Here is a 7672-nt window from a genome sequence, read left to right as displayed (position 1 = left end):
CAAAAATCTATAGAGTGAAGCATTACACTGTCGTTTGTGTAAGTCCTAGATCAATTGATCCAATAAAATAAAAGGAATAATAAATAAATATATAAATATAAATAAATAAAAGTAAAGAAACGTTATTAAAGAAAAAGGAACAAAAAACATATGCTTCAATGACGTGTACTTGTCCCATAAAATATGAACCAGATTACATGGTGAGCTCGTCGGTGGATTAAACTGAGAAAAAAGTAATCTCTAAAAAGAAGAAAATGTTAACTTGCCCTCATCTCTCTGATTACTTTAATTATAAAATAGGCAATCTTATCTCCCTCCCCTCCCCCGCCCAAACAAAAAGAAAAAGAAAGGAGAAGGAAATAACATTTCACTTCAAATTCTTTTAAAAGGACCTTTTAGGCAATTATCGATCTTACTGTTTACTTTTTTTTATATATAAATTATGCATTGAATCAATACGATTATATACCTGAATTATACATATGTTATATATTTGTCTGCTATTTTTAATTTAAACAGTTGGGTCAAAAGTATGCAGATTAATTCTTTCACGAAAAGGAAATACTTTGTAACATTTCACTTCATCAAATTCTCGACATTTTAGTTAACAATAATGGCTAGTTTTATCATAATTTAATTCAAATTTAAGTTTATCCACCAACCCTTTAACTATTTTAAATTGCAAGAATACGACTTTTTAATCATCACATAAAGTAAAAAAGTCATGGTAAAAAACTTTTTTGTGGCAACTTGAGAGTCGGTTAGAATGGTCCCTTATCACTTAAGACTGTAATGGGATGAATTGGTATTCAGCCGTTCTTATTTGTGGTAACTTGAGAGTCGGTTAGAATGGTCCCTTATCACTTAAGACTGTAATGGGATGAATTGGTATTCAGCCGTTCTTAATCAGAGGTCTTAAATTTGAACTTAAAAAATAAATAATTTTTTGGTAGAAAATATTAATCCCTTCTTAAGACGTTCGTGCCTATCTTTAAAATTGAAGAGACGGACAGATCGACATAAAATGCTTTACGCATGTTTCCTTATGCCAGTGAGAAATAAATCAAACCATTGAAATTGAAGGCGTCATAAAATGATTTTTGTAGTTTTCCCTAACAATTAGAAGAAGCCAAAATTAAATATATGTGTAGGTAGACTTTAGTTTTGACGGCAACAGGAATGAAGCACTTGGGCAAATACTATACTAATAAAATGATAATTTTCGGTTGTGATAGAGTGATAAGTATAATTTTGGGTTCGAATTTTGAATATAAAATTATCATTGTTAGGGAGTATTTATCAGTCTAAAACTTTTCAGTGCGAGTCAAATTTAATCAGATTCCGATAGAAGTATCGAATAACGAATAAGAAGCCGCATTGTACATTTAAATAAAAAAATCATAAATGTGGTTTTTCTGTGGACAAGAAAAGATACCCAACGCGGTCCTTTTCCAATTCAATTACACTCTACCATTTAGGCACCACTTAAAAAAGAGAAAGTGCGGCTACTATGCTGCTAGTACATCCCACATCTTGCAGCTCAGAGAAGCTTCTTTCTTTCTCTACATCTTGAATGACCACTCAAGATTGTAGTAACAAAATCAAACATGAATTAGAGAGAAAGCAAAATAAACACATTGAAAAACAACACAATGAAAGTTCATTTCTTGAGCAACTTCTTCATACTATTACTACTTCTTTGTTCTTTTACTACTCAATTAATAATTGGAGTAGCAGAGATCCAAATTCAAGATTTCAATGGCAAGGAAAAAACAAGAAGAATTTTGCACCAGCCACTCTTTCCAGTTACTTCATCTCCACCACCAAATTCAGAAGTATCTTCTGAACCCACTTTTCCTAGCCCAGACCAACCCTTTTTCCCAGAAGTTCCCACAGTGCCAACTTCAGATCAAACACAACAACAATCTCCACCAATTCAAGCCAATTATGGGACTCCAATTTCACGCCCTATTGCTCCTCAGCCACAAAATCCAACCAAGAAACTGGCTATTGCAATATCAGTTGGGGTTGTCACCTTAGGAATGTTATCTGCTTTAGCATTCTACATCTACAAGCACAGTGTTAAACAACCTGATGAAACTCAAAAGCTTGTTGGTAACAACAATTCTCAAAGAACCAATGAAGAATCAAGAATGCCACCTTCCAATTTTCTTTACATTGGTACAGTTGAACCATCAGCCAACAACACATCAGTCAACCAATCCAATGTTGCTAATTCTTCCCCTTACAGAAAACTGACCTCTGTTAAAATATCAGATAGGTATAGACCAAGTCCAGAACTTCATCCACTTCCACCATTGAGAAATTCCACAGTCCCTCCTATAATTAATTCGCCCCCGAGAATGTCATTATCTGATGAGGAGAATGAGAACACCACATTTTACACTCCATGTACAACTAGCATAGACAAGCAATCTAGAGTAGAAAATCATGTGAATAAATCTATCCCTCATTCAAAAAGAACATCTCCAAGATTGTCCCTTTCGGGTTCATCCCCTGATATAAAACGCGCTATAATACCATCAATTAAGCAAAATTCAGCTTCTCCTCCTCCACCACCACAGCCAGATCATTTGACAGAATTTCTAGAAGATCATACATTGCAACATAAGAAGCAAGCGCTATCTTATGTGCCACAAAGGGCGAAATTCTCATCACCACCACGTCCACCAGATATGTCAAGGCTTAAATCAATAAGCAATCAATCCCAACAAACATCAAAAGTCCCAGCTCCCCCTCCCCCTCCTCCGCCACCACCTCCTCCACCTCTAGTGTCAACACCTCGAAAACTTGGAAGCAGAGTGGGCTCAAAGGTAAGGCCATTAATGTCATTGCTTAAATATGTATCACTATATTAGGTATATGATTCCTCCTTTTTAAATTGGTTGAAGTTGTTTGGATGGATGATAAAAATTGATTCTGGTTATTTCTCTTTGTCTTGTTTTACTGATCCATAGATAAGCAAGTCCTTTTGTGTCTCATTAGTATATGAAGTAAATGAAATATTTTACTAAGATTTTGTTTTAGGCTATTAATTCTATTGAGCCGCCCCTGCTTGGAGGATTACAGAGAGGTGATCGTTCGACAGCTTCCCCTCAAGTGGTAAAGACTCCATCGAGTAGTCCCACACCAAAATCAACACCGGGGAGTGAAAAGAAAAGGACTTTGGAAGAACAAAACGGAGAAGCCAGACATGATAGTGACACTACGGATGAATCAAAACCCAAGTTGAAGCCTTTACATTGGGACAAAGTACGAGCTACTTCTGAAAGAGCCACAGTGTGGGACCAATTAAAATCGAGCTCTTTCCAGTAAGTAGATGAATAAAGATGTGTTATCGGCGACTAATGGTAAAGGAGCATATATTTCATCAAAGAAATATAATCTTTCTGAATTTCAGGTTAAATGAAGACATGATGGAGTCACTCTTTGGATGTAATAATTCTGCTAATTCAGCTCCAACGGATACCACTAGGAAATCAGTTCGTCCTCCTGTTGAAAAGGAGAACAGTGTTCTAGACCCGAAAAAATCACAAAACATTGCCATAATGTTGAGAGCACTGAATGTAACAAAGGATGAAGTCTCTGAAGCCCTATTAGATGGTATGTAACACTCCTCTGCATAAATAAGGATTTAGAGTATGCTTGGTATTATAAAAGTCATTTTTCATGAAAGATGTTTTCTTGGAAGATATTGTCCATGAAAAATGTTTACCGCGATGTTTGATTGGCAAGTGGAAATTTTTTTTGGAAAATATATAAATTTAAGGTTCATAATAACATTAACAAGCTGGAGAGTGTCCGATGAAATTTTTGAGTTCTAAAGATTAATGTCTAAGTATTAGTTGGAGCAAAGAATATGAAGTTAAAATTTATGAGTGAAGGAAGTCCATTTTCCTCTTTTTGATGGAAAATGTTCTCCTTCCCGCTAACTAAATACCAGAAAATGACTTTCTCATGAAAAAACATTTTACTGAAAAGTGACTCCGTCGATGTCAATACTCACTGCTATTGCAAAGCTACTTCTCAGGTTGGCTAAATTTCACATACATGCAATTCTATATATGGAAAATTATTCAGACTGCAATACGAGGGCATAAGCATGTAACAACATGAATATCATATTGACAAGGGAATTTATTATAGCTATGACGATGTATCTATTTTGATGAAACAGGAAATGCGGAAGGATTGGGGCCTGAACTTCTGGAGACTTTGGTCAAGATGACTCCAACAAAGGAAGAAGAAATAAAACTAAGAGATTACAATGGGGACACTTCAAAATTAGGGTCCGCAGAGCGATTCCTCAAGGCTATTCTTGATATACCATTTGCCTTTAAAAGAGTCGAAGCCATGCTATATAGAGCAAATTTTGATGCTGAAGTAAAAGATTTGAGAAAATCTTTCCAGGCCCTTGAGGTATTATCAGCTTTCTACTTAACTTTCACCTTACCATGATCAGCTTATGAGTCCTATATAACACATTCACATGTTTTTTGTCAATATTTTGACTTCTACCTGACGGAAAATCTTACACCAGTAATCTTGTGCCTGAATTTGGAGTTGATCTTATCAATGAGCAACTATGACAATTTCTTAGAAACTTTACCACACTTTGTTGCACTGTTAAATTTGAGCCACTTATAAAGGAATCATGCACACCTATCACCGATTTGAAGGCTTTAGCAGGGCTGATATAGAGCTCGTTTAGCTTAGCTGATTTAAAGTAGTTGATAAGCATTAGGTGTTGAAAAACACTTTTAAGTGTTGAAGCTGATTTAATAAATAAGCAGTTGGATAAAAGTGCTGGAATTGAAAATAAGTAGCTGAAGTGTTTGGCTTATAAGCACTTTTAAAATGCCTAGATAAGACGAAAAGTGCTTATAAGTTGGTCTAGCCAAACACCCTCATACTTTGCTCTTTTAACTGAATTTAACATATTTCTTTTAAACAAGTTACAAGAATACTTTTTAACTCTGGTGCAATGCCATTTTGAACAGGAAGCAAGTCGAGAACTGAAAAACAGCAGACTATTCTTCAAACTCCTTGAAGCTGTTCTCAGGGCAGGAAACCGCATGAATGTTGGCACTAACCGCGGTGATGCCAGATCGTTCAAACTTGAAACTCTTCTGAAATTAATAGATATAAAGGGAACAGATAGAAAGACAACCTTGCTTCACTTTGTGGTTCAGGAGATTATCAGATCAGAAGGGTTGGGTTCTGATACCAAGGACGATAACCTTCCAAATATATCAAATATCAATTTCAAAGAGGAAGAATTCAAGAAGCAAGGATTGCAAGTAGTTGCTGGATTAAGCAGAGAACTTGGCAATGTGAAAAAAGCTGCAGGAATGGACTCAGATGTCCTAAGTGGCTACGTGTCAAAGCTCGAGGCTGGACTTGTTAAAGCTAGATCCATTTTGCAGTATGAAAAGAAAGGCACGGAAGGGAACTTTTTTGAGTCAATGAAAGTATTTCTCAAGGAAGCAGAAGATGGTATAGTGAGGATTAAGGCGGAAGAAAGAAAGGCTTTGTCTATGGTCAAAGAGGTGACCGAATATTTTCACGGTGATGCTGCAAAAGAGGAAGCTCATCCTCTCAGAATATTCGTTATTGTGAGAGATTTCCTCTCTATATTGGATAGTGTGTGCAAAGATGTCCGGATGATGCAGGATAGAACAATGGTTGGTGCTGCAAGATCATTCAGAATAGCTGCAACTACCTCACTGCCAGTCTTAAAATAGATATAATGCGAGTCAAGATAGGTGTGGGGATGACGATAGCTTATCACCTTGACATTATGTACAAAAATGATGCTAGGAACGCACTCATGTCCAAAACTTATGCATTTTGGAGGCTCAGACACAGTTGCTAACGACATTTTTGGAGGTTCCGAGCAACACAGGTTATAATTAATACGATGTAGCAGGAAGATGGGAAAGTCAAAAGTGGCATCACAACTTTGGCAATCTCACTTCATTAAGGAGAATGAGCATATGATGCTTGTATAAAGATAGATTTGCATCGAATTGCCCGGCATCATGACGAGGGAAAGGCAAAAGAACTATAAATGGTCCAAGAATTAAACCATCAAACAAGTAGACATAAGAATAAGAGGCTGCAATATTTTGGGATACTGTCAAAAGCAACTATTATTAATTATAATCATAAGTTCAACACAAAATGATCAATTTAAAGTAAAGGGGTTATTTCTTATTTCTGTATAGACCTAGGTAAGAAAATCTTGTTCATTTGTATACATAGTCAAGAGACATAAAAGTTCAGTTCCAGATAACATCATATATAGTCTGATCTTGCTTTTGGTGTTATCATTTCGATTCATTCTCTTCCTTATTGTAATATACATTATCTGCACTTTTGTCTTAAATTAAGTTCCATACAGCTGTTTAAAGGTGCATTAAGATTTAAGTGGATCCTACGAAAAGAATGTCGGAACTAATTAGCGCCCCCCTCCCCCCCCCCCCCCGGAAATCACTAAATGCAAGAAAAGGTTGAAAATCAGACAAAGTAAAGCATATTCTTTAACTTTATCAGATCTTCATAGATACAGGGCCAGGGATCAATTTGGATACAAAAATAAGATAATGAAAACCACCAAATGACTGAAAAGAGCTCACTTTTGCTAACTCGAGATCGCAGCCTTTTGCATAAAGCATTAGATTTATGAGGTGGGTTTCTCATTAACTATAGACATGAATGAATCTTGCTTAGAAGGTTGTATACAGTAAAAACCGATTAAGTCAGTCGTACGGACTGGTCGAGATAGTAATACTTCGATCAAAGGGTATCTGCATGACGATAGGTCGAGGTCCGAAGTAAGGACGTCAAGCTTCGAGCTCTAAGACCGATCAATGACAAGATCGGTATCAATATCAAGCTCATATCCAAATCGAACTACGAGTCGAAGCGAAGATTATCGAAGATGCATAGACCGGCCAACATTCACCCCGAATATCGAGACTCCAAGTCAGAATCGAGCTCGAACCAAGGCCGAGGGCTCGATCCAATACCGACAGGGCTCCGAGCCAGTATCGAGATCACAGACAAGAGCCGTTGCAACCGCACTAGGGGAGAGAATCTTGGCGGGAATCGAGGAAAAGACAATTCATCATGGGTTCTCCACTATATATTTTTTTATTATTATAGATAAAGTAGGATCTCTCTACTATAAAGAGGGGAATCCTTGTAAGCATGGGGACGCATTGTAACAAAGACAACTTGAGAGAGAGATTACCTTTTTTTGGCTCATTTACTTTGCCTTATTCATCAACATTTCTTTTTTTCTCTACCTTATATTTCATTCCCTTTGTCAAGAACACATATATTTCTATTTCACTCTATGATTTGTATCAAGTTATATAACGTATCCTTAGGACCATACACAAATTTTACTCTACCCAATTTTTCGGGTAAACAGTTTGGCGCCCACCGTGGGGCTAAGGATAACAGTGGTTATTTGATACAAATTTGCAACACACACCAGTTTACGACTTCGAATCAGCAATGGTAAATCCTCGATTGATGGCTTTACCTATTGACAATGAAGTTGGCCTTCAAGATGAAACCAACAACTTGATACCCAGGGCCGAAAGGCCACTTAACGATGTCGATGGTGCTCGGGTCGAAGTAC

At 36.7% G+C, this 7672-nt stretch overlaps 1 pseudogene; it reads left to right on the top strand.

Moving 5' to 3' along the window:
- The first annotated feature begins 1487 nt into the window (after positions 1–1487).
- LOC107819799 (formin-like protein 6) lies at positions 1488–5930 on the top strand (annotated as a pseudogene).
- Positions 5931–7672: the final 1742 nt, after the last annotated feature.

Source organism: Nicotiana tabacum, chromosome 14 (assembly GCF_000715075.1).
Source record: "Nicotiana tabacum cultivar K326 chromosome 14, ASM71507v2, whole genome shotgun sequence".
NCBI classification, from domain to species: Eukaryota; Viridiplantae; Streptophyta; class Magnoliopsida; order Solanales; family Solanaceae; genus Nicotiana; species Nicotiana tabacum.
Note: the sequence above shows the minus strand (reverse complement) of the source record. Positions and strands in the feature narration are given on the sequence as shown.